Genomic DNA, 26,933 nt, shown 5'->3' with positions numbered 1-26,933 from the left:
GGTTAAAAAGAAAGATTCCTACTTTCATTGCTACCTGCTTGCTGGCTAGCCAGCTAGCCAGCCCTGTGGGCCTTGCTGCTGCAGCCAAAAAACAAAAGGTGGTGCTGCTTCTGCTGCTTCTGCTTGTGTCTGGCCGCTGTTGGAGCGTCCAGGCACAGGACTTCTGCTGCTGCTGACTAAATGGCCTCCTTAATTGGATCATTTGAGTAGCCAGCACACCTGTGCAGGTAGGGCATGACATGATAGGCAGCTGCCTTGATAGCGGGTGGGTGCTGAATGTTCCTAATTGACAAAATAAGATTAATGCTTATGAAGAAATATAAAATCTCATCCCTTCCCCAATATCGCGCCACACCCCTACCCCTTAATTCCCTGGTTGAACTTGATGGACATATGTCTTTTTTCGACCGTACTAACTATGTAACTATGTAACATAACATGGGGGGGGGGGGGGGGGTCTCCTGGCTGTTCACACAGGTGTGTCATTGCTGTACATTGACCATGCATTGCTTCTGTGGTATTGCAAAGGCAAAGACAAATGCTTCCAGCCATCCATTGCACTAATGGATTGGTCATCAGCTGGCTGTCTATGTCCCGCATCAATATAGACCAAAGTACAGAGGGTTAGGCTATGCTATTGTGCACCTACCTGATGCATCAGAAGGTGCGAGGCCCTTGCTAAATTCTGTGCACAGACTTTGAGATCTATACTTTAGACTGTATCTAAACCTGCTCCAACATGGACTGACATTCTGGCCTACTTTCAGCCGATGCGACTTGTCTGTCGCTGAACAGTCGCTTTTTATGTATTCAGCACCTATGTATAATGTTGTAAAAATGCTCTAGAAGCTAAAGTCGCAGAAATGTCACACATATTTGGCCTGCAACTTTCTGTGCGACAAATTCAGACAGGAAAAATCAGTATAAATCCTTAGAAAATTATCCCCCAGTGTCTCCATCTGCTGGCGGTATTGAATAAGCATTGCTGCACTGATGGGGTATGCATTAGACGAAAAAAAAGAAGAAAAAGAAGAATAATACGCCCAGAAAAGAGGCGAAAAGGAGAAAAACGTAAAAAAACGTGAAAAAAAAGTAAGAGGAAGAGAAGGGAAAAAAAGGTGGAAATGGGTTTAAAAGTGATTTCGGCGGAGAAATATATATATATATATATATATATATATATATATATATATATATACGCGCACACACACACATATATATAAACGTATTCTCCGTTGAGATATTGCAGCCGCTGCTGTGTCCAGGCCCAGGAGCCTTAGCACTGTGCTGTGATGTCACTCAATACCACTGACATCACTAGGTGTAAACAACATCTCTCCTTTGCTGTGTATGTGACTATGGAGCTGTTTGGTGATGTCGTCTATTATGGCCTTCATAGAAGCAACAGGAGATTGTTGCATCCATCTAGAACCCTCAGAACTACAGTGCTATGATGTCACTCACTTCCACAGGCCTTGCAGAGTGTAAACAACAACAACCCAGCTTTGTTGTGTATGTAACCATAGGGATTTGTGATGTCACCTAGAACCTTCACAGCAGCGACAGCTTTATGAGGAGCATCAGCACTGCTCTGCCTGAGCAGAACCATCACCGCCATAGGTTGTCAAATAACCCGGATTTAACCCACACAGGTAAGTCCAATGGGGTGCAGGCATGTCCTCTATGCTTACAGCTTCCCGTGGGTGTTGGTTTGATACCGTTTGGGGACAGCCAAGGAGGCATCTGCAGGCAACAAAGGTAGGTGTGTGCTTTTGTGTGTGTTTCCTATGCAGATCCTAAGCCCAGTGTCACATGCAAGTAGGAGGAGTAAGAAGGGTTCCTGGCAAATCCGGGTTATGGATTGCATTTAAAAAGGCCCCGTGGGAGTGCAATGGGCCCCTGTCTTGCTGCTTAGCAATAATGGTATGGGTTTAGGTTCTGCTGTGTGTACTGGTGGTTGACTGCCCCCCAGCCCAGAGTGTGCATGGAAAATTGTCTGGCAGCCTCCCTGACAGCAAGCAGTGATAGTGCCCATGAAGGGGACCTTGTTGGGCCCGCCCCTTTCACGGTTATCGCTTCTCGGCCTTTTGGCTAAGATCAAGTGTAGTAATACAGGAGATCTGGTCAGAAGGTACTCGGGTACCCCTCTCCTCGGCCTTGTGGGATCGCCCAGGTTTATTGCCTGGGCTTCACCCACTTGTTGCTATTGGGGAGAGGGCTTAGTCCCAGGGTAACGGGTTGCGATCGCCTCTCAAAGCCTTTGGGTGGAGAGAGGTTTGAGCGAATTGGCTGGTTGGTTGGAGCGGAGAGAACCAGACCAAAACACGAATGAACCATGGATGAAGATCTAGATCCTGGTTCGGTACCGGCTTATGCCCGGATTAAACACACTGTGCGGGTCATTCTCACAGGTGATGCGGCGGATGCACGTGGCATGAGGTTCGTGATAGAGGACGTGCTCGACAAGATTCTTAATGTTCGTAAGCGAGAGATTTTGGCCATCCAGGATTACCCTAAGCGGAGGATCTACGACTGCACTTTCATAGGGGAAGGCGTATTCTTAGATGCAGTAATGAAAATTCCAAAGCAGGATGATCCGAGGCTTAAGGGTATCCAAATTGTCGAGCACGTCCTAGATGAAACCAAGTTGATTGTCGTGAAGATGTACTCCCCTTTTGTAAATCAGAGAGAGATCGATGGGTTCCTGGCAGCCTACTTTAAAAAGGTGGAGTTCAGAGGAAAAATCATGAACGACTGTGGTGTCTGGACCTCAAAATGGCGATATCAAGTCACGTGCAACAAAGACCCCACCCTCCCAGGGGGGATACTATTACCGCCTGCTCGTTTTAAATTAAACAATGTGTGTGGCGACCTCTTTTTTGCGGGAATGCCAAACTTCTGCAGAAGGTGCCAACGTTATGGGCACATAAAGGAAAATTGTGAAAGTTCCTGTAAGAAATGTGGAAGCATGCAACATGAAACAGAAAAATGTGATAAGGGTTTGAGATGTAATTTTTGCCGTCACTTTGGTCACGTGTATGCTTTCTGTCCCCACAGACCAAAAAAAACCACAGAACAGCAAGGGCAACCCAAGAGAGACGTCCGGAGACCAGCCTGGGGAAAAGCCAGAGAGGAGGAGCACCCCCCACAAGAAGAGGTAAGCTGTGAGATGGAGACCACGGCCCCCCCAAAAGAACCCCAGGAGAAAGAGGCACAGGTGGAAAGGGGGACCCCAAATGAGAGGAGGCCGGGGAAGAGAAATGCGAGAGGGGATCGGGCAGATACCTCAGAGAAGGTGGAAGAGCGAGAGGTGCCCGATTCCACCCCGGAAGGTCCTCCTGCTCGGGGTCCCCCTGAGTGTGAAAACCCGGACGGAGTAGCAAAGGTGAAAAGACGAAGGGGCTCCAAAGGGCGTCCGGACTCGGAGGTGGTCCAGGAGGAGCAGATGGAAGTTCCTGTCGTGACGGGGGCTCCAAGTGAAGCTCCTCCACAGGTCCCAGCGGTGGATACCCCTCCTCCTCCCAGCCAGGAGGAGGTTTCAGGGGTGACCATCTCCGAGGTCCCGGAAACGGACCTAAGTACGCACCCGACCCCTATGGAGGGGCAAGAGGTGGACGCCGAAAAAGAGAATGGAGCCCAGAAGCTGTTCTTACCAATGTACTCCGTCTATACACCTGTGGTCTTGGAAGAGGGGGGCTGCTCGAGCGATGGTGGTTCCTCTCCGGCTTCCTCTATGTGTACGGTAGAGTCAGAGGTGGGGGGTAACGAGAGCTCCAGTGCGCAATCTGGTTTTTAGTTTGTTATCTGAGCCTCCCTTTTTTTTACATCTCCAATGGCTGAGTTGTCCGGATTGTCTATGAATGTAAGAAGTATAAGTTCACGAGCGAAACGGGTTGCCCTTTTTAACTACTTGTCTATTTTTGCTGCTTCTGTGGTTTTCCTGCAGGAGTGCGGCATCCCGCATAGTTTAAATTATGAAAAGTATAAAAAAGATTGGGTACACGGTCCATCAGTCTGGTCTGGATCTAACGAATCCAGATCAGCAGGGGTCGCCATACTTTTTAAAGGAAATGCTTTTATTGATTTTATTCATGAGATTTTACCAGGCAGAATTTTATTGGTTAAAGCTTTTATTGATGGTATTAAATGGCAGTTTTTAAATTTTTATGGTTCACCCAATAAAAATGATAGAGCACGGATGTTAGAGATTTTACCCCTTTTTATCAATGATTCTGAACCTCTTATTTTAGCAGGTGATTTTAATTGTATTTTAAGGGGGGAGCACCGTTTTACCAATTCAGTAAGTAGAAACTATGATAAAACATCTTCTATGTTAAAAAATATGATTATTGATTTTAGACTTACTGATGTTTTTAAGAAATGCAATAGTATTTTACCAGAAAGAGACGGTGTGACCTGGAGCAACGCAAACTGCAGCTCCAGGATCGATTTTATCTTCTGTTCTTATCAAGTACTGCCTTTTAAGTGTGATGTTTTAACCAATGTTTTTTCTGATCACAAACTTTTATCTTTTAAGGTGAAGAGTGATTTTAGAAAAAAGACTGGGAGGAATGCCTGGAAGATGAATGTATCCCTTTTAGAAGATCCGCAGGTTTTATCCGATTTTATCAACTTCTACAAGGACTGCAGACGGGTAAGAGATCCTAACACTCCCATCAGTATATGGTGGGAGAAAATGAAAATAAAAATAAAAGAGTTTTTTATTAGAGTAGGGATCTCTAGAGCTAAAGAGAAGCGTGAGTTTTACTCCCTTCTAAATACCCGTCTGCAAACCCTGTACAAATTCAGAGACAATGGTATAGAGGTTTATAGAGAAATTACTGACTTAAAAAAAGAAATAAAACAGTGCCTGGAGCAGAAGGGAAAAGAGATAATTTTCAGATCCAAAATAAAGCACCTTGAAGAGAACGAGACCTGCTCCAGGTACTTTTTTAAGAAAGTAACGGATAAAAAGGTTTTAATTGATAATATACAAGGAGAAAAAGATGTACAGGGTATTTTAAAAAGGGTACATTCATTTTATGCGGATCTTTTTAATACAAAAAATATTGATATTGATTTTATGAATGACTCATTGAAGGAGATTACCAATGTTTTAGACCCTGTGTCCCAGTCTCTTTTACAGAGGGAGATCTCGGAACAGGAGGTTTTAGAGACGATCAGGAGTTTTAAATCCGGTAAGGTGCCTGGTCCTGACGGTATACCCATTGAGTTTTATGTCATTTTTTATGGTGTTTTAAAAGATGACCTTTTTTCCCTTTTTACAGAAGTATTTAAAACAAAAGCCCTCCCAGGTTCATGGAGGAAGGGTGATGTCTCCCTGCTGTTCAAAAAGGGAGACCGGTCAGATCTAAAGAACTGGAGACCAATCACCCTCCTCAACTGTGACTACAAAGTGATGGCAAAACTGTGCGCAAATAGATTAAAAAGTGTAATAGAGAAAATAATCCATTCAAATCAGGTCTGTGGGGTGCCTGGGAGGAGCATATGGGAAAATCTTAACCTTTTAAAAGATGTGATTAGTGACACAAAGTCTAGAAACGGAAAACTAGCCATTTTATCCTTAGACTTCGAGAAGGCTTTTGACAGAGTGTCACATTTTTATCTTTTTAAGGTTTTAGAGAAAATGGGTATACCTGAAGGCTTTTTATTGTCTCTTAAGGCCTTTTATAAAAACTGCACAAGCAAGATTTTAGTTAACGGTTTTAAGACACAGGATGTGATTTTAAATTCCGGAGTGAAGCAGGGGTGTCCTTTGTCCCCACTACTTTTCATATGTGCGCTTGAGCCTCTACTATGCACCTTGAGGAGAGATAAGCAAATAAGAGGGGTCCCCCTGCCGGGAGGAGGGGGACTAGAGGCTAAAGTAGTGGGGTACATGGACGATGTGGCAGTGCTTGGAAGGGACACCCCATCGCTTCAAAAAGCCCTAAAGCAAGTTGAATTTTTTTGTTGTGCCTCCGGTTTTAAGGTAAATTTTAATAAAAGCAGTGTTTTAAATATAGGAGGACTGTTTTTAAGGGATTTACCCATTCCTGTGTCTGAGTCTGTGCAGATTTTAGGGGTCTCCTTCAGTGAGTCAAACAATGGTTTTAATAGCTGGGACTTGGTGGCTCAAAAAATAAACACAAAAATTTGTATGTGGAACATGAGAAAGCTAACGATGGAGGGGAAGGTTTTAGTTACAAAGATGGTGATTTTACCCATTTTATTGTATCTTGGCATGGTCTTTCCACCCCCCGAAATGATTTTAAATAAAATTATTAAAGCATGTTTTACCTTTTTATGGAGCTCCAAGAGTGAAAAATTGAGAAGAGAGATCGTCATGATGCCAAAAGGTATGGGTGGAAAGGACTTCCCCGACATCAGGGCGTTCCTTTTTACCAAGTTTTTTAGCATGTGTGTTAGCACACTTTTTAAGGATAGTTACTGGTCATATTTTATCCGTTTTAATACAGGTTTTTTTATGAGGAGGAATGGGTGGTTTAAAACTGTTTTAAGCTGTCCTTATGCTTTTAATCTTCCCCAACAATACAAGATTTTAGAGAAAATTTTCAACTTGTACAACTTTAACGGAAAAAGTATTAATGAAGTAACTAATAGCAAAAAAATGTTAAAATATATTAAAGAAAGTGGTTTTATTGCCCCTGTGAATAATTTTAATGAAGAGAAATGCAGGAAAATATGGAAGATGGCAAATATGATTTATCTTTTTAATTCACAGAAAGATCTGGCCTGGAGCTGCATACACGAGTGTCTTCCATGCCGGGCATTCCAGCACCGAAGAAGGATGGCCAACACTGCAGTATGCCCGAGGGAGGGCTGCCAGGAACCCGAGACCGTGTACCACCTTTTCTGGACTTGTTTTTATGCAAAAAGGATATGGACTAAAATACTCCCTCTGGTGAAGAAGATAACAGAAATAAAGGACTTAAACTCTGCAGCTGTTTTTTATGGATGTCTGGAATGCCCAATACGGACTCAAGAGACAATGGCATGGAAGATCATAAACTGTGTTAAAGCAGCTCTATGGAATGCCAGAAACATTTTACTTTTTAAACATGAGATTTTATCTGTGAATGATGTTTTAGTTCTTTGTTTTAGTGATATGTACCAGTACTTTTTATTAGACAAGAAATATTATCCTTTATTAGCTAGAAAATGGTATTTTAATGAATGGAACGCCCTTTTGTAAAGCCACCAAGTGCCCATTTTAAGTGTATTATGATTGTATTTATGTGAACTTTTATTGTTATATGTGATTTTATTATCAAAATTTGTTTTTATTGAAAAAAAATTATATTTATAAATCGTAATGCACTTTGTAAAATGTTATGAATTCTAAATAAAAAGATACCCCTCAGGGGTAGCCAAGTAAAAAAAAAAATCTGTTCTTATCAGTTTAATATCTGATACGTCCCCTATCTGGGGACCATATATTAAATGGATTTTTGAGAACGGGGGCCGATTTCGAAGCTTGCTTCCGTCGCCCTATGCATTGACCCGATATGGCAGTATCTTCGGGTACAGTGCACCACCCCCTTACAGGGTTAAAAAGAAAGATTCCTACTTTCATTGCTACCTGCTTGCTGGCTAGCCAGCTAGCCAGCCCTGTGGGCCTTGCTGCTGCAGCCAAAAAACAAAAGGTGGTGCTGCTGCTGCTGCTTCTGCTGCTTCTGCTTGTGTCTGGCCGCTGTTGGAGCGTCCAGGCACAGGACTTCTGCTGCTGCTGACTAAATGGCCTCCTTAATTGGATCATTTGAGTAGCCAGCACACCTGTGCAGGTAGGGCATGACATGATAGGCAGCTGCCTTGATAGCGGGTGGGTGCTGAATGTTCCTAATTGACAAAATAAGATTAATGCTTATGAAGAAATATAAAATCTCATCCCTTCCCCAATATCGCGCCACACCCCTACCCCTTAATTCCCTGGTTGAACTTGATGGACATATGTCTTTTTTCGACCGTACTAACTATGTAACTATGTAACATAACATGGGGGGGGGGGGGGGGTCTCCTGGCTGTTCACACAGGTGTGTCATTGCTGTACATTGACCATGCATTGCTTCTGTGGTATTGCAAAGGCAAAGACAAATGCTTCCAGCCATCCATTGCACTAATGGATTGGTCATCAGCTGGCTGTCTATGTCCCGCATCAATATAGACCAAAGTACAGAGGGTTAGGCTATGCTATTGTGCACCTACCTGATGCATCAGAAGGTGCGAGGCCCTTGCTAAATTCTGTGCACAGACTTTGAGATCTATACTTTAGACTGTATCTAAACCTGCTCCAACATGGACTGACATTCTGGCCTACTTTCAGCCGATGCGACTTGTCTGTCGCTGAACAGTCGCTTTTTATGTATTCAGCACCTATGTATAATGTTGTAAAAATGCTCTAGAAGCTAAAGTCGCAGAAATGTCACACATATTTGGCCTGCAACTTTCTGTGCGACAAATTCAGACAGGAAAAATCAGTATAAATCCTTAGAAAATTATCCCCCAGTGTCTCCATCTGCTGGCGGTATTGAATAAGCATTGCTGCACTGATGGGGTATGCATTAGACGAAAAAAAAGAAGAAAAAGAAGAATAATACGCCCAGAAAAGAGGCGAAAAGGAGAAAAACGTAAAAAAACGTGAAAAAAAAGTAAGAGGAAGAGAAGGGAAAAAAAGGTGGAAATGGGTTTAAAAGTGATTTCGGCGGAGAAATATATATATATATATATATATATATATATATATATATATATACGCGCACACACACACATATATATAAACGTATTCTCCGTTGAGATATTGCAGCCGCAGCTGTGTCCAGGCCCAGGAGCCTTAGCACTGTGCTGTGATGTCACTCAATACCACTGACATCACTAGGTGTAAACAACATCTCTCCTTTGCTGTGTATGTGACTATGGAGCTGTTTGGTGATGTCGTCTATTATGGCCTTCATAGAAGCAACAGGAGATTGTTGCATCCATCTAGAACCCTCAGAACTACAGTGCTATGATGTCACTCACTTCCACAGGCCTTGCAGAGTGTAAACAACAACAACCCAGCTTTGTTGTGTATGTAACCATAGGGATTTGTGATGTCACCTAGAACCTTCACAGCAGCGACAGCTTTATGAGGAGCATCAGCACTGCTCTGCCTGAGCAGAACCATCACCGCCATAGGTTGTCAAATAACCCGGATTTAACCCACACAGGTAAGTCCAATGGGGTGCAGGCATGTCCTCTATGCTTACAGCTTCCCGTGGGTGTTGGTTTGATACCGTTTGGGGACAGCCAAGGAGGCATCTGCAGGCAACAAAGGTAGGTGTGTGCTTGTGTGTGTGTTTCCTATGCAGATCCTAAGCCCAGTGTCACATGCAAGTAGGAGGAGTAAGAAGGGTTCCTGGCAAATCCGGGTTATGGATTGCATTTAAAAAGGCCCCGTGGGAGTGCAATGGGCCCCTGTCTTGCTGCTTAGCAATAATGGTATGGGTTTAGGTTCTGCTGTGTGTACTGGTGGTTGACTGCCCCCCAGCCCAGAGTGTGCATGGAAAATTGTCTGGCAGCCTCCCTGACAGCAAGCAGTGATAGTGCCCATGAAGGGGACCTTGTTGGGCCCGCCCCTTTCACGGTTATCGCTTCTCGGCCTTTTGGCTAAGATCAAGTGTAGTATCTGTTCTTATCAGTTTAATATCTGATACGTCCCCTATCTGGGGACCATATATTAAATGGATTTTTGAGAACGGGGGCCGATTTCGAAGCTTGCTTCCGTCGCCCTATGCATTGACCCGATATGGCAGTATCTTCGGGTACAGTGCACCACCCCCTTACAGGGTTAAAAAGAAAGATTCCTACTTTCATTGCTACCTGCTTGCTGGCTAGCCAGCTAGCCAGCCCTGTGGGCCTTGCTGCTGCAGCCAAAAAACAAAAGGTGGTGCTGCTGCTGCTGCTTCTGCTGCTTCTGCTTGTGTCTGGCCGCTGTTGGAGCGTCCAGGCACAGGACTTCTGCTGCTGCTGACTAAATGGCCTCCTTAATTGGATCATTTGAGTAGCCAGCACACCTGTGCAGGTAGGGCATGACATGATAGGCAGCTGCCTTGATAGCGGGTGGGTGCTGAATGTTCCTAATTGACAAAATAAGATTAATGCTTATGAAGAAATATAAAATCTCATCCCTTCCCCAATATCGCGCCACACCCCTACCCCTTAATTCCCTGGTTGAACTTGATGGACATATGTCTTTTTTCGACCGTACTAACTATGTAACTATGTAACATAACATGGGGGGGGGGGGGGGGGGGTCTCCTGGCTGTTCACACAGGTGTGTCATTGCTGTACATTGACCATGCATTGCTTCTGTGGTATTGCAAAGGCAAAGACAAATGCTTCCAGCCATCCATTGCACTAATGGATTGGTCATCAGCTGGCTGTCTATGTCCCGCATCAATATAGACCAAAGTACAGAGGGTTAGGCTATGCTATTGTGCACCTACCTGATGCATCAGAAGGTGCGAGGCCCTTGCTAAATTCTGTGCACAGACTTTGAGATCTATACTTTAGACTGTATCTAAACCTGCTCCAACATGGACTGACATTCTGGCCTACTTTCAGCCGATGCGACTTGTCTGTCGCTGAACAGTCGCTTTTTATGTATTCAGCACCTATGTATAATGTTGTAAAAATGCTCTAGAAGCTAAAGTCGCAGAAATGTCACACATATTTGGCCTGCAACTTTCTGTGCGACAAATTCAGACAGGAAAAATCAGTATAAATCCTTAGAAAATTATCCCCCAGTGTCTCCATCTGCTGGCGGTATTGAATAAGCATTGCTGCACTGATGGGGTATGCATTAGACGAAAAAAAAGAAGAAAAAGAAGAATAATACGCCCAGAAAAGAGGCGAAAAGGAGAAAAACGTAAAAAAACGTGAAAAAAAAGTAAGAGGAAGAGAAGGGAAAAAAAGGTGGAAATGGGTTTAAAAGTGATTTCGGCGGAGAAATATATATATATATATATATATATATATATATATATACGCGCACACACACACATATATATAAACGTATTCTCCGTTGAGATATTGCAGCCGCTGCTGTGTCCAGGCCCAGGAGCCTTAGCACTGTGCTGTGATGTCACTCAATACCACTGACATCACTAGGTGTAAACAACATCTCTCCTTTGCTGTGTATGTGACTATGGAGCTGTTTGGTGATGTCGTCTATTATGGCCTTCATAGAAGCAACAGGAGATTGTTGCATCCATCTAGAACCCTCAGAACTACAGTGCTATGATGTCACTCACTTCCACAGGCCTTGCAGAGTGTAAACAACAACAACCCAGCTTTGTTGTGTATGTAACCATAGGGATTTGTGATGTCACCTAGAACCTTCACAGCAGCGACAGCTTTATGAGGAGCATCAGCACTGCTCTGCCTGAGCAGAACCATCACCGCCATAGGTTGTCAAATAACCCGGATTTAACCCACACAGGTAAGTCCAATGGGGTGCAGGCATGTCCTCTATGCTTACAGCTTCCCGTGGGTGTTGGTTTGATACCGTTTGGGGACAGCCAAGGAGGCATCTGCAGGCAACAAAGGTAGGTGTGTGCTTGTGTGTGTGTTTCCTATGCAGATCCTAAGCCCAGTGTCACATGCAAGTAGGAGGAGTAAGAAGGGTTCCTGGCAAATCCGGGTTATGGATTGCATTTAAAAAGGCCCCGTGGGAGTGCAATGGGCCCCTGTCTTGCTGCTTAGCAATAATGGTATGGGTTTAGGTTCTGCTGTGTGTACTGGTGGTTGACTGCCCCCCAGCCCAGAGTGTGCATGGAAAATTGTCTGGCAGCCTCCCTGACAGCAAGCAGTGATAGTGCCCATGAAGGGGACCTTGTTGGGCCCGCCCCTTTCACGGTTATCGCTTCTCGGCCTTTTGGCTAAGATCAAGTGTAGTATCTGTTCTTATCAGTTTAATATCTGATACGTCCCCTATCTGGGGACCATATATTAAATGGATTTTTGAGAACGGGGGCCGATTTCGAAGCTTGCTTCCGTCGCCCTATGCATTGACCCGATATGGCAGTATCTTCGGGTACAGTGCACCACCCCCTTACAGGGTTAAAAAGAAAGATTCCTACTTTCATTGCTACCTGCTTGCTGGCTAGCCAGCTAGCCAGCCCTGTGGGCCTTGCTGCTGCAGCCAAAAAACAAAAGGTGGTGCTGCTGCTGCTGCTTCTGCTGCTTCTGCTTGTGTCTGGCCGCTGTTGGAGCGTCCAGGCACAGGACTTCTGCTGCTGCTGACTAAATGGCCTCCTTAATTGGATCATTTGAGTAGCCAGCACACCTGTGCAGGTAGGGCATGACATGATAGGCAGCTGCCTTGATAGCGGGTGGGTGCTGAATGTTCCTAATTGACAAAATAAGATTAATGCTTATGAAGAAATATAAAATCTCATCCCTTCCCCAATATCGCGCCACACCCCTACCCCTTAATTCCCTGGTTGAACTTGATGGACATATGTCTTTTTTCGACCGTACTAACTATGTAACTATGTAACATAACATGGGGGGGGGGGGGGGGGGGGTCTCCTGGCTGTTCACACAGGTGTGTCATTGCTGTACATTGACCATGCATTGCTTCTGTGGTATTGCAAAGGCAAAGACAAATGCTTCCAGCCATCCATTGCACTAATGGATTGGTCATCAGCTGGCTGTCTATGTCCCGCATCAATATAGACCAAAGTACAGAGGGTTAGGCTATGCTATTGTGCACCTACCTGATGCATCAGAAGGTGCGAGGCCCTTGCTAAATTCTGTGCACAGACTTTGAGATCTATACTTTAGACTGTATCTAAACCTGCTCCAACATGGACTGACATTCTGGCCTACTTTCAGCCGATGCGACTTGTCTGTCGCTGAACAGTCGCTTTTTATGTATTCAGCACCTATGTATAATGTTGTAAAAATGCTCTAGAAGCTAAAGTCGCAGAAATGTCACACATATTTGGCCTGCAACTTTCTGTGCGACAAATTCAGACAGGAAAAATCAGTATAAATCCTTAGAAAATTATCCCCCAGTGTCTCCATCTGCTGGCGGTATTGAATAAGCATTGCTGCACTGATGGGGTATGCATTAGACGAAAAAAAAGAAGAAAAAGAAGAATAATACGCCCAGAAAAGAGGCGAAAAGGAGAAAAACGTAAAAAAACGTGAAAAAAAAGTAAGAGGAAGAGAAGGGAAAAAAAGGTGGAAATGGGTTTAAAAGTGATTTCGGCGGAGAAATATATATATATATATATATATATATATATATATATATATACGCGCACACACACACATATATATAAACGTATTCTCCGTTGAGATATTGCAGCCGCAGCTGTGTCCAGGCCCAGGAGCCTTAGCACTGTGCTGTGATGTCACTCAATACCACTGACATCACTAGGTGTAAACAACATCTCTCCTTTGCTGTGTATGTGACTATGGAGCTGTTTGGTGATGTCGTCTATTATGGCCTTCATAGAAGCAACAGGAGATTGTTGCATCCATCTAGAACCCTCAGAACTACAGTGCTATGATGTCACTCACTTCCACAGGCCTTGCAGAGTGTAAACAACAACAACCCAGCTTTGTTGTGTATGTAACCATAGGGATTTGTGATGTCACCTAGAACCTTCACAGCAGCGACAGCTTTATGAGGAGCATCAGCACTGCTCTGCCTGAGCAGAACCATCACCGCCATAGGTTGTCAAATAACCCGGATTTAACCCACACAGGTAAGTCCAATGGGGTGCAGGCATGTCCTCTATGCTTACAGCTTCCCGTGGGTGTTGGTTTGATACCGTTTGGGGACAGCCAAGGAGGCATCTGCAGGCAACAAAGGTAGGTGTGTGCTTGTGTGTGTGTTTCCTATGCAGATCCTAAGCCCAGTGTCACATGCAAGTAGGAGGAGTAAGAAGGGTTCCTGGCAAATCCGGGTTATGGATTGCATTTAAAAAGGCCCCGTGGGAGTGCAATGGGCCCCTGTCTTGCTGCTTAGCAATAATGGTATGGGTTTAGGTTCTGCTGTGTGTACTGGTGGTTGACTGCCCCCCAGCCCAGAGTGTGCATGGAAAATTGTCTGGCAGCCTCCCTGACAGCAAGCAGTGATAGTGCCCATGAAGGGGACCTTGTTGGGCCCGCCCCTTTCACGGTTATCGCTTCTCGGCCTTTTGGCTAAGATCAAGTGTAGTATCTGTTCTTATCAGTTTAATATCTGATACGTCCCCTATCTGGGGACCATATATTAAATGGATTTTTGAGAACGGGGGCCGATTTCGAAGCTTGCTTCCGTCGCCCTATGCATTGACCCGATATGGCAGTATCTTCGGGTACAGTGCACCACCCCCTTACAGGGTTAAAAAGAAAGATTCCTACTTTCATTGCTACCTGCTTGCTGGCTAGCCAGCTAGCCAGCCCTGTGGGCCTTGCTGCTGCAGCCAAAAAACAAAAGGTGGTGCTGCTGCTGCTGCTTCTGCTGCTTCTGCTTGTGTCTGGCCGCTGTTGGAGCGTCCAGGCACAGGACTTCTGCTGCTGCTGACTAAATGGCCTCCTTAATTGGATCATTTGAGTAGCCAGCACACCTGTGCAGGTAGGGCATGACATGATAGGCAGCTGCCTTGATAGCGGGTGGGTGCTGAATGTTCCTAATTGACAAAATAAGATTAATGCTTATGAAGAAATATAAAATCTCATCCCTTCCCCAATATCGCGCCACACCCCTACCCCTTAATTCCCTGGTTGAACTTGATGGACATATGTCTTTTTTCGACCGTACTAACTATGTAACTATGTAACATAACATGGGGGGGGGGGGGGGGGGGGTCTCCTGGCTGTTCACACAGGTGTGTCATTGCTGTACATTGACCATGCATTGCTTCTGTGGTATTGCAAAGGCAAAGACAAATGCTTCCAGCCATCCATTGCACTAATGGATTGGTCATCAGCTGGCTGTCTATGTCCCGCATCAATATAGACCAAAGTACAGAGGGTTAGGCTATGCTATTGTGCACCTACCTGATGCATCAGAAGGTGCGAGGCCCTTGCTAAATTCTGTGCACAGACTTTGAGATCTATACTTTAGACTGTATCTAAACCTGCTCCAACATGGACTGACATTCTGGCCTACTTTCAGCCGATGCGACTTGTCTGTCGCTGAACAGTCGCTTTTTATGTATTCAGCACCTATGTATAATGTTGTAAAAATGCTCTAGAAGCTAAAGTCGCAGAAATGTCACACATATTTGGCCTGCAACTTTCTGTGCGACAAATTCAGACAGGAAAAATCAGTATAAATCCTTAGAAAATTATCCCCCAGTGTCTCCATCTGCTGGCGGTATTGAATAAGCATTGCTGCACTGATGGGGTATGCATTAGACGAAAAAAAAGAAGAAAAAGAAGAATAATACGCCCAGAAAAGAGGCGAAAAGGAGAAAAACGTAAAAAAACGTGAAAAAAAAGTAAGAGGAAGAGAAGGGAAAAAAAGGTGGAAATGGGTTTAAAAGTGATTTCGGCGGAGAAATATATATATATATATATATATATATATATATATACGCGCACACACACACATATATATAAACGTATTCTCCGTTGAGATATTGCAGCCGCTGCTGTGTCCAGGCCCAGGAGCCTTAGCACTGTGCTGTGATGTCACTCAATACCACTGACATCACTAGGTGTAAACAACATCTCTCCTTTGCTGTGTATGTGACTATGGAGCTGTTTGGTGATGTCGTCTATTATGGCCTTCATAGAAGCAACAGGAGATTGTTGCATCCATCTAGAACCCTCAGAACTACAGTGCTATGATGTCACTCACTTCCACAGGCCTTGCAGAGTGTAAACAACAACAACCCAGCTTTGTTGTGTATGTAACCATAGGGATTTGTGATGTCACCTAGAACCTTCACAGCAGCGACAGCTTTATGAGGAGCATCAGCACTGCTCTGCCTGAGCAGAACCATCACCGCCATAGGTTGTCAAATAACCCGGATTTAACCCACACAGGTAAGTCCAATGGGGTGCAGGCATGTCCTCTATGCTTACAGCTTCCCGTGGGTGTTGGTTTGATACCGTTTGGGGACAGCCAAGGAGGCATCTGCAGGCAACAAAGGTAGGTGTGTGCTTGTGTGTGTGTTTCCTATGCAGATCCTAAGCCCAGTGTCACATGCAAGTAGGAGGAGTAAGAAGGGTTCCTGGCAAATCCGGGTTATGGATTGCATTTAAAAAGGCCCCGTGGGAGTGCAATGGGCCCCTGTCTTGCTGCTTAGCAATAATGGTATGGGTTTAGGTTCTGCTGTGTGTACTGGTGGTTGACTGCCCCCCAGCCCAGAGTGTGCATGGAAAATTGTCTGGCAGCCTCCCTGACAGCAAGCAGTGATAGTGCCCATGAAGGGGACCTTGTTGGGCCCGCCCCTTTCACGGTTATCGCTTCTCGGCCTTTTGGCTAAGATCAAGTGTAGTATCTGTTCTTATCAGTTTAATATCTGATACGTCCCCTATCTGGGGACCATATATTAAATGGATTTTTGAGAACGGGGGCCGATTTCGAAGCTTGCTTCCGTCGCCCTATGCATTGACCCGATATGGCAGTATCTTCGGGTACAGTGCACCACCCCCTTACAGGGTTAAAAAGAAAGATTCCTACTTTCATTGCTACCTGCTTGCTGGCTAGCCAGCTAGCCAGCCCTGTGGGCCTTGCTGCTGCAGCCAAAAAACAAAAGGTGGTGCTGCTGCTGCTGCTTCTGCTGCTTCTGCTTGTGTCTGGCCGCTGTTGGAGCGTCCAGGCACAGGACTTCTGCTGCTGCTGACTAAATGGCCTCCTTAATTGGATCATTTGAGTAGCCAGCACACCTGTGCAGGTAGGGCATGACATGATAGGCAGCTGCCTTGATAGCGGGTGGGTGCTGAATGTTCCTAATTGACAAAATAAGATTAATGCTTATGAAGAAATATAAAATCTCATCCCTTCCCCAATATCGCGCCACACCCCTACCCCTTAATTCCCTGGTTGAACTTGATGGACATATGTCTTTTTTCGACCGTACTAACTATGTAACTATGTAACATAACATGGGGGGGGGGGGGGGGGGGGGGTCTCCTGGCTGTTCACACAGGTGTGTCATTGCTGTACATTGACCATGCATTGCTTCTGTGGTATTGCAAAGGCAAAGACAAATGCTTCCAGCCATCCATTGCACTAATGGATTGGTCATCAGCTGGCTGTCTATGTCCCGCATCAATATAGACCAAAGTACAGAGGGTTAGGCTATGCTATTGTGCACCTACCTGATGCATCAGAAGGTGCGAGGCCCTTGCTAAATTCTGTGCACAGACTTTGAGATCTATACTTTAGACTGTATCTAAACCTGCTCTAACATGGACTGACATTCTGGCCTACTTTCAGCCGATGCGACTTGTCTGTCGCTGAACAGTCGCTTTTTATGTATTCAGCACCTATGTATAATGTTGTAAAAATGCTCTAGAAGCTAAAGTCGCAGAAATGTCACACATATTTGGCCTGCAACTTTCTGTGCGACAAATTCAGACAGGAAAAATCAGTATAAATCCTTAGAAAATTATCCCCCAGTGTCTCCATCTGCTGGCGGTATTGAATAAGCATTGCTGCACTGATGGGGTATGCATTAGACGAAAAAAAAGAAGAAAAAGAAGAATAATACGCCCAGAAAAGAGGCGAAAAGGAGAAAAACGTAAAAAAACGTGAAAAAAAAGTAAGAGGAAGAGAAGGGAAAAAAAGGTGGAAATGGGTTTAAAAGTGATTTCGGCGGAGAAATATATATATATATATATATATATATATATATATATATATATATATACGCGCACACACACACATATATATAAACGTATTCTCTGTTGAGATATTGCAGCCGCTGCTGTGTCCAGGCCCAGGAGCCTTAGCACTGTGCTGTGATGTCACTCAATACCACTGACATCACTAGGTGTAAACAACATCTCTCCTTTGCTGTGTATGTGACTAAGGAGCTGTTTGGTGATGTCGTCTATTATGGCCTTCATAGAAGCAACAGGAGATTGTTGCATCCATCTAGAACCCTCAGAACTACAGTGCTATGATGTCACTCACTTCCACAGGCCTTGCAGAGTGTAAACAACAACAACCCAGCTTTGTTGTGTATGTAACCATAGGGATTTGTGATGTCACCTAGAACCTTCACAGCAGCGACAGCTTTATGAGGAGCATCAGCACTGCTCTGCCTGAGCAGAACCATCACCGCCATAGGTTGTCAAATAACCCGGATTTAACCCACACAGGTAAGTCCAATGGGGTGCAGGCATGTCCTCTATGCTTACAGCTTCCCGTGGGTGTTGGTTTGATACCGTTTGGGGACAGCCAAGGAGGCATCTGCAGGCAACAAAGGTAGGTGTGTGCTTGTGTGTGTGTTTCCTATGCAGATCCTAAGCCCAGTGTCACATGCAAGTAGGAGGAGTAAGAAGGGTTCCTGGCAAATCCGGGTTATGGATTGCATTTAAAAAGGCCCCGTGGGAGTGCAATGGGCCCCTGTCTTGCTGCTTAGCAATAATGGTATGGGTTTAGGTTCTGCTGTGTGTACTGGTGGTTGACTGCCCCCCAGCCCAGAGTGTGCATGGAAAATTGTCTGGCAGCCTCCCTGACAGCAAGCAGTGATAGTGCCCATGAAGGGGACCTTGTTGGGCCCGCCCCTTTCACGGTTATCGCTTCTCGGCCTTTTGGCTAAGATCAAGTGTAGTATCTGTTCTTATCAGTTTAATATCTGATACGTCCCCTATCTGGGGACCATATATTAAATGGATTTTTGAGAACGGGGGCCGATTTCGAAGCTTGCTTCCGTCGCCCTATGCATTGACCCGATATGGCAGTATCTTCGGGTACAGTGCACCACCCCCTTACAGGGTTAAAAAGAAAGATTCCTACTTTCATTGCTACCTGCTTGCTGGCTAGCCAGCTAGCCAGCCCTGTGGGCCTTGCTGCTGCAGCCAAAAAACAAAAGGTGGTGCTGCTGCTGCTGCTTCTGCTGCTTCTGCTTGTGTCTGGCCGCTGTTGGAGCGTCCAGGCACAGGACTTCTGCTGCTGCTGACTAAATGGCCTCCTTAATTGGATCATTTGAGTAGCCAGCACACCTGTGCAGGTAGGGCATGACATGATAGGCAGCTGCCTTGATAGCGGGTGGGTGCTGAATGTTCCTAATTGACAAAATAAGATTAATGCTTATGAAGAAATATAAAATCTCATCCCTTCCCCAATATCGCGCCACACCCCTACCCCTTAATTCCCTGGTTGAACTTGATGGACATATGTCTTTTTTCGACCGTACTAACTATGTAACTATGTAACATAACATGGGGGGGGGGGGGGGGGGGGGGTCTCCTGGCTGTTCACACAGGTGTGTCATTGCTGTACATTGACCATGCATTGCTTCTGTGGTATTGCAAAGGCAAAGACAAATGCTTCCAGCCATCCATTGCACTAATGGATTGGTCATCAGCTGGCTGTCTATGTCCCGCATCAATATAGACCAAAGTACAGAGGGTTAGGCTATGCTATTGTGCACCTACCTGATGCATCAGAAGGTGCGAGGCCCTTGCTAAATTCTGTGCACAGACTTTGAGATCTATACTTTAGACTGTATCTAAACCTGCTCCAACATGGACTGACATTCTGGCCTACTTTCAGCCGATGCGACTTGTCTGTCGCTGAACAGTCGCTTTTTATGTATTCAGCACCTATGTATAATGTTGTAAAAATGCTCTAGAAGCTAAAGTCGCAGAAATGTCACACATATTTGGCCTGCAACTTTCTGTGCGACAAATTCAGACAGGAAAAATCAGTATAAATCCTTAGAAAATTATCCCCCAGTGTCTCCATCTGCTGGCGGTATTGAATAAGCATTGCTGCACTGATGGGGTATGCATTAGACGAAAAAAAAGAAGAAAAAGAAGAATAATACGCCCAGAAAAGAGGCGAAAAGGAGAAAAACGTAAAAAAACGTGAAAAAAAAAGTAAGAGGAAGAGAAGGGAAAAAAAGGTGGAAATGGGTTTAAAAGTGATTTCGGCGGAGAAATATATATATATATATATATATATATATATATATATACGCGCACACACACACATATATATATAAACGTATTCTCCGTTGAGATATTGCAGCCGCTGCTGTGTCCAGGCCCAGGAGCCTTAGCACTGTGCTGTGATGTCACTCAATACCACTGACATCACTAGGTGTAAACAACATCTCTCCTTTGCTGTGTATGTGACTATGGAGCTGTTTGGTGATGTCGTCTATTATGGCCTTCATAGAAGCAACAGGAGATTGTTGCATCCATCTAGAACCCTCAGAACTACAGTGCTATGATGTCACTCACTTCCACAGGCCTTGCAGAGTGTAAACAACAACAACCCAGCTTTGTTGTGTATGTAACCATAGGGATTTGTGATGTCACCTAGAACCTTCACAGCAGCGACAGCTTTATGAGGAGCATCAGCACTGCTCTGCCTGAGCAGAACCATCACCGCCATAGGTTGTCAAATAACCCGGATTTAACCCACACAGGTAAGTCCAATGGGGTGCAGGCATGTCCTCTATGCTTACAGCTTCCCGTGGGTGTTGGTTTGATACCGTTTGGGGACAGCCAAGGAGGCATCTGCAGGCAACAAAGGTAGGTGTGTGCTTGTGTGTGTGTTTCCTATGCAGATCCTAAGCCCAGTGTCACATGCAAGTAGGAGGAGTAAGAAGGGTTCCTGGCAAATCCGGGTTATGGATTGCATTTAAAAAGGCCCCGTGGGAGTGCAATGGGCCCCTGTCTTGCTGCTTAGCAATAATGGTATGGGTTTAGGTTCTGCTGTGTGTACTGGTGGTTGACTGCCCCCCAGCCCAGAGTGTGCATGGAAAATTGTCTGGCAGCCTCCCTGACAGCAAGCAGTGATAGTGCCCATGAAGGGGACCTTGTTGGGCCCGCCCCTTTCACGGTTATCGCTTCTCGGCCTTTTGGCTAAGATCAAGTGTAGTATCTGTTCTTATCAGTTTAATATCTGATACGTCCCCTATCTGGGGACCATATATTAAATGGATTTTTGAGAACGGGGGCCGATTTCGAAGCTTGCTTCCGTCGCCCTATGCATTGACCCGATATGGCAGTATCTTCGGGTACAGTGCACCACCCCCTTACAGGGTTAAAAAGAAAGATTCCTACTTTCATTGCTACCTGCTTGCTGGCTAGCCAGCTAGCCAGCCCTGTGGGCCTTGCTGCTGCAGCCAAAAAACAAAAGGTGGTGCTGCTGCTGCTGCTTCTGCTGCTTCTGCTTGTGTCTGGCCGCTGTTGGAGCGTCCAGGCACAGGACTTCTGCTGCTGCTGACTAAATGGCCTCCTTAATTGGATCATTTGAGTAGCCAGCACACCTGTGCAGGTAGGGCATGACATGATAGGCAGCTGCCTTGATAGCGGGTGGGTGCTGAATGTTCCTAATTGACAAAATAAGATTAATGCTTATGAAGAAATATAAAATCTCATCCCTTCCCCAATATCGCGCCACACCCCTACCCCTTAATTCCCTGGTTGAACTTGATGGACATATGTCTTTTTTCGACCGTACTAACTATGTAACTATGTAACATAACATGGGGGGGGGGGGGGGGTCTCCTGGCTGTTCACACAGGTGTGTCATTGCTGTACATTGACCATGCATTGCTTCTGTGGTATTGCAAAGGCAAAGACAAATGCTTCCAGCCATCCATTGCACTAATGGATTGGTCATCAGCTGGCTGTCTATGTCCCGCATCAATATAGACCAAAGTACAGAGGGTTAGGCTATGCTATTGTGCACCTACCTGATGCATCAGAAGGTGCGAGGCCCTTGCTAAATTCTGTGCACAGACTTTGAGATCTATACTTTAGACTGTATCTAAACCTGCTCCAACATGGACTGACATTCTGGCCTACTTTCAGCCGATGCGACTTGTCTGTCGCTGAACAGTCGCTTTTTATGTATTCAGCACCTATGTATAATGTTGTAAAAATGCTCTAGAAGCTAAAGTCGCAGAAATGTCACACATATTTGGCCTGCAACTTTCTGTGCGACAAATTCAGACAGGAAAAATCAGTATAAATCCTTAGAAAATTATCCCCCAGTGTCTCCATCTGCTGGCGGTATTGAATAAGCATTGCTGCACTGATGGGGTATGCATTAGACGAAAAAAAAGAAGAAAAAGAAGAATAATACGCCCAGAAAAGAGGCGAAAAGGAGAAAAACGTAAAAAAACGTGAAAAAAAAGTAAGAGGAAGAGAAGGGAAAAAAAGGTGGAAATGGGTTTAAAAGTGATTTCGGCGGAGAAATATATATATATATATATATATATATATATATATATATATATATATATATATACGCGCACACACACACATATATATAAACGTATTCTCCGTTGAGATATTGCAGCCGCTGCTGTGTCCAGGCCCAGGAGCCTTAGCACTGTGCTGTGATGTCACTCAATACCACTGACATCACTAGGTGTAAACAACATCTCTCCTTTGCTGTGTATGTGACTATGGAGCTGTTTGGTGATGTCGTCTATTATGGCCTTCATAGAAGCAACAGGAGATTGTTGCATCCATCTAGAACCCTCAGAACTACAGTGCTATGATGTCACTCACTTCCACAGGCCTTGCAGAGTGTAAACAACAACAACCCAGCTTTGTTGTGTATGTAACCATAGGGATTTGTGATGTCACCTAGAACCTTCACAGCAGCGACAGCTTTATGAGGAGCATCAGCACTGCTCTGCCTGAGCAGAACCATCACCGCCATAGGTTGTCAAATAACCCGGATTTAACCCACACAGGTAAGTCCAATGGGGTGCAGGCATGTCCTCTATGCTTACAGCTTCCCGTGGGTGTTGGTTTGATACCGTTTGGGGACAGCCAAGGAGGCATCTGCAGGCAACAAAGGTAGGTGTGTGCTTGTGTGTGTGTTTCCTATGCAGATCCTAAGCCCAGTGTCACATGCAAGTAGGAGGAGTAAGAAGGGTTCCTGGCAAATCCGGGTTATGGATTGCATTTAAAAAGGCCCCGTGGGAGTGCAATGGGCCCCTGTCTTGCTGCTTAGCAATAATGGTATGGGTTTAGGTTCTGCTGTGTGTACTGGTGGTTGACTGCCCCCCAGCCCAGAGTGTGCATGGAAAATTGTCTGGCAGCCTCCCTGACAGCAAGCAGTGATAGTGCCCATGAAGGGGACCTTGTTGGGCCCGCCCCTTTCACGGTTATCGCTTCTCGGCCTTTTGGCTAAGATCAAGTGTAGTATCTGTTCTTATCAGTTTAATATCTGATACGTCCCCTATCTGGGGACCATATATTAAATGGATTTTTGAGAACGGGGGCCGATTTCGAAGCTTGCTTCCGTCGCCCTATGCATTGACCCGATATGGCAGTATCTTCGGGTACAGTGCACCACCCCCTTACAGGGTTAAAAAGAAAGATTCCTACTTTCATTGCTACCTGCTTGCTGGCTAGCCAGCTAGCCAGCCCTGTGGGCCTTGCTGCTGCAGCCAAAAAACAAAAGGTGGTGCTGCTGCTGCTGCTTCTGCTGCTTCTGCTTGTGTCTGGCCGCTGTTGGAGCGTCCAGGCACAGGACTTCTGCTGCTGCTGACTAAATGGCCTCCTTAATTGGATCATTTGAGTAGCCAGCACACCTGTGCAGGTAGGGCATGACATGATAGGCAGCTGCCTTGATAGCGGGTGGGTGCTGAATGTTCCTAATTGACAAAATAAGATTAATGCTTATGAAGAAATATAAAATCTCATCCCTTCCCCAATATCGCGCCACACCCCTACCCCTTAATTCCCTGGTTGAACTTGATGGACATATGTCTTTTTTCGACCGTACTAACTATGTAACTATGTAACATAACATGGGGGGGGGGGGGGGGGGTCTCCTGGCTGTTCACACAGGTGTGTCATTGCTGTACATTGACCATGCATTGCTTCTGTGGTATTGCAAAGGCAAAGACAAATGCTTCCAGCCATCCATTGCACTAATGGATTGGTCATCAGCTGGCTGTCTATGTCCCGCATCAATATAGACCAAAGTACAGAGGGTTAGGCTATGCTATTGTGCACCTACCTGATGCATCAGAAGGTGCGAGGCCCTTGCTAAATTCTGTGCACAGACTTTGAGATCTATACTTTAGACTGTATCTAAACCTGCTCCAACATGGACTGACATTCTGGCCTACTTTCAGCCGATGCGACTTGTCTGTCGCTGAACAGTCGCTTTTTATGTATTCAGCACCTATGTATAATGTTGTAAAAATGCTCTAGAAGCTAAAGTCGCAGAAATGTCACACATATTTGGCCTGCAACTTTCTGTGCGACAAATTCAGACAGGAAAAATCAGTATAAATCCTTAGAAAATTATCCCCCAGTGTCTCCATCTGCTGGCGGTATTGAATAAGCATTGCTGCACTGATGGGGTATGCATTAGACGAAAAAAAAGAAGAAAAAGAAGAATAATACGCCCAGAAAAGAGGCGAAAAGGAGAAAAACGTAAAAAAACGTGAAAAAAAAGTAAGAGGAAGAGAAGGGAAAAAAAGGTGGAAATGGGTTTAAAAGTGATTTCGGCGGAGAAATATATATATATATATATATATATATATATATATATATATACGCGCACACACACACATATATATAAACGTATTCTCCGTTGAGATATTGCAGCCGCTGCTGTGTCCAGGCCCAGGAGCCTTAGCACTGTGCTGTGATGTCACTCAATACCACTGACATCACTAGGTGTAAACAACATCTCTCCTTTGCTGTGTATGTGACTATGGAGCTGTTTGGTGATGTCGTCTATTATGGCCTTCATAGAAGCAACAGGAGATTGTTGCATCCATCTAGAACCCTCAGAACTACAGTGCTATGATGTCACTCACTTCCACAGGCCTTGCAGAGTGTAAACAACAACAACCCAGCTTTGTTGTGTATGTAACCATAGGGATTTGTGATGTCACCTAGAACCTTCACAGCAGCGACAGCTTTATGAGGAGCATCAGCACTGCTCTGCCTGAGCAGAACCATCACCGCCATAGGTTGTCAAATAACCCGGATTTAACCCACACAGGTAAGTCCAATGGGGTGCAGGCATGTCCTCTATGCTTACAGCTTCCCGTGGGTGTTGGTTTGATACCGTTTGGGGACAGCCAAGGAGGCATCTGCAGGCAACAAAGGTAGGTGTGTGCTTGTGTGTGTGTTTCCTATGCAGATCCTAAGCCCAGTGTCACATGCAAGTAGGAGGAGTAAGAAGGGTTCCTGGCAAATCCGGGTTATGGATTGCATTTAAAAAGGCCCCGTGGGAGTGCAATGGGCCCCTGTCTTGCTGCTTAGCAATAATGGTATGGGTTTAGGTTCTGCTGTGTGTACTGGTGGTTGACTGCCCCCCAGCCCAGAGTGTGCATGGAAAATTGTCTGGCAGCCTCCCTGACAGCAAGCAGTGATAGTGCCCATGAAGGGGACCTTGTTGGGCCCGCCCCTTTCACGGTTATCGCTTCTCGGCCTTTTGGCTAAGATCAAGTGTAGTATCTGTTCTTATCAGTTTAATATCTGATACGTCCCCTATCTGGGGACCATATATTAAATGGATTTTTGAGAACGGGGGCCGATTTCGAAGCTTGCTTCCGTCGCCCTATGCATTGACCCGATATGGCAGTATCTTCGGGTACAGTGCACCACCCCCTTACAGGGTTAAAAAGAAAGATTCCTACTTTCATTGCTACCTGCTTGCTGGCTAGCCAGCTAGCCAGCCCTGTGGGCCTTGCTGCTGCAGCCAAAAAACAAAAGGTGGTGCTGCTGCTGCTGCTTCTGCTGCTTCTGCTTGTGTCTGGCCGCTGTTGGAGCGTCCAGGCACAGGACTTCTGCTGCTGCTGACTAAATGGCCTCCTTAATTGGATCATTTGAGTAGCCAGCACACCTGTGCAGGTAGGGCATGACATGATAGGCAGCTGCCTTGATAGCGGGTGGGTGCTGAATGTTCCTAATTGACAAAATAAGATTAATGCTTATGAAGAAATATAAAATCTCATCCCTTCCCCAATATCGCGCCACACCCCTACCCCTTAATTCCCTGGTTGAACTTGATGGACATATGTCTTTTTTCGACCGTACTAACTATGTAACTATGTAACATAACATGGGGGGGGGGGGGGGGGGTCTCCTGGCTGTTCACACAGGTGTGTCATTGCTGTACATTGACCATGCATTGCTTCTGTGGTATTGCAAAGGCAAAGACAAATGCTTCCAGCCATCCATTGCACTAATGGATTGGTCATCAGCTGGCTGTCTATGTCCCGCATCAATATAGACCAAAGTACAGAGGGTTAGGCTATGCTATTGTGCACCTACCTGATGCATCAGAAGGTGCGAGGCCCTTGCTAAATTCTGTGCACAGACTTTGAGATCTATACTTTAGACTGTATCTAAACCTGCTCCAACATGGACTGACATTCTGGCCTACTTTCAGCCGATGCGACTTGTCTGTCGCTGAACAGTCGCTTTTTATGTATTCAGCACCTATGTATAATGTTGTAAAAATGCTCTAGAAGCTAAAGTCGCAGAAATGTCACACATATTTGGCCTGCAACTTTCTGTGCGACAAATTCAGACAGGAAAAATCAGTATAAATCCTTAGAAAATTATCCCCCAGTGTCTCCATCTGCTGGCGGTATTGAATAAGCATTGCTGCACTGATGGGGTATGCATTAGACGAAAAAAAAGAAGAAAAAGAAGAATAATACGCCCAGAAAAGAGGCGAAAAGGAGAAAAACGTAAAAAAACGTGAAAAAAAAGTAAGAGGAAGAGAAGGGAAAAAAAGGTGGAAATGG

General features: G+C 45.2%; 9 non-coding genes and 1 pseudogene across 9 annotated transcripts; all 10 read left to right on the top strand.

Annotated features, from left to right (window-relative positions):
- Positions 1-2,071: 2,071 nt before the first annotated feature.
- On the top strand, positions 2,072-2,204 carry LOC130303706 (U2 spliceosomal RNA; annotated as a pseudogene).
- A 5,170-nt stretch (positions 2,205-7,374) lies between these two features.
- LOC130303704 (U2 spliceosomal RNA) lies at positions 7,375-7,561 on the top strand. Its single transcript, XR_008853735.1, has one exon. It is a non-coding gene; the product is annotated as a U2 spliceosomal RNA (small nuclear RNA).
- A 2,085-nt stretch (positions 7,562-9,646) lies between these two features.
- Positions 9,647-9,837, top strand: LOC130303662 (U2 spliceosomal RNA). The gene has a single exon (XR_008853695.1). It is a non-coding gene; the product is annotated as a U2 spliceosomal RNA (small nuclear RNA).
- Positions 9,838-11,919: 2,082 nt separating this feature from the next.
- On the top strand, positions 11,920-12,110 carry LOC130303661 (U2 spliceosomal RNA). The gene has a single exon (XR_008853694.1). It is a non-coding gene; the product is annotated as a U2 spliceosomal RNA (small nuclear RNA).
- A 2,087-nt stretch (positions 12,111-14,197) lies between these two features.
- On the top strand, positions 14,198-14,388 carry LOC130303660 (U2 spliceosomal RNA). The gene has a single exon (XR_008853693.1). It is a non-coding gene; the product is annotated as a U2 spliceosomal RNA (small nuclear RNA).
- Positions 14,389-16,469: 2,081 nt separating this feature from the next.
- LOC130303659 (U2 spliceosomal RNA) lies at positions 16,470-16,660 on the top strand. The gene has a single exon (XR_008853692.1). It is a non-coding gene; the product is annotated as a U2 spliceosomal RNA (small nuclear RNA).
- Positions 16,661-18,755: 2,095 nt separating this feature from the next.
- LOC130303705 (U2 spliceosomal RNA) lies at positions 18,756-18,946 on the top strand. The gene has a single exon (XR_008853736.1). It is a non-coding gene; the product is annotated as a U2 spliceosomal RNA (small nuclear RNA).
- A 2,088-nt stretch (positions 18,947-21,034) lies between these two features.
- Positions 21,035-21,225, top strand: LOC130303694 (U2 spliceosomal RNA). Its single transcript, XR_008853725.1, has one exon. It is a non-coding gene; the product is annotated as a U2 spliceosomal RNA (small nuclear RNA).
- Positions 21,226-23,320: 2,095 nt separating this feature from the next.
- LOC130303682 (U2 spliceosomal RNA) lies at positions 23,321-23,511 on the top strand. The gene has a single exon (XR_008853713.1). It is a non-coding gene; the product is annotated as a U2 spliceosomal RNA (small nuclear RNA).
- Positions 23,512-25,596: 2,085 nt separating this feature from the next.
- LOC130303670 (U2 spliceosomal RNA) lies at positions 25,597-25,787 on the top strand. Its single transcript, XR_008853702.1, has one exon. It is a non-coding gene; the product is annotated as a U2 spliceosomal RNA (small nuclear RNA).
- Positions 25,788-26,933: the final 1,146 nt, after the last annotated feature.

This window comes from Hyla sarda, unplaced genomic scaffold (genome assembly GCF_029499605.1).
Source record: "Hyla sarda isolate aHylSar1 unplaced genomic scaffold, aHylSar1.hap1 scaffold_1237, whole genome shotgun sequence".
NCBI lineage: Eukaryota > Metazoa > Chordata > Amphibia > Anura > Hylidae > Hyla > Hyla sarda.
This window is presented reverse-complemented; position numbering and strand designations above follow the sequence as displayed.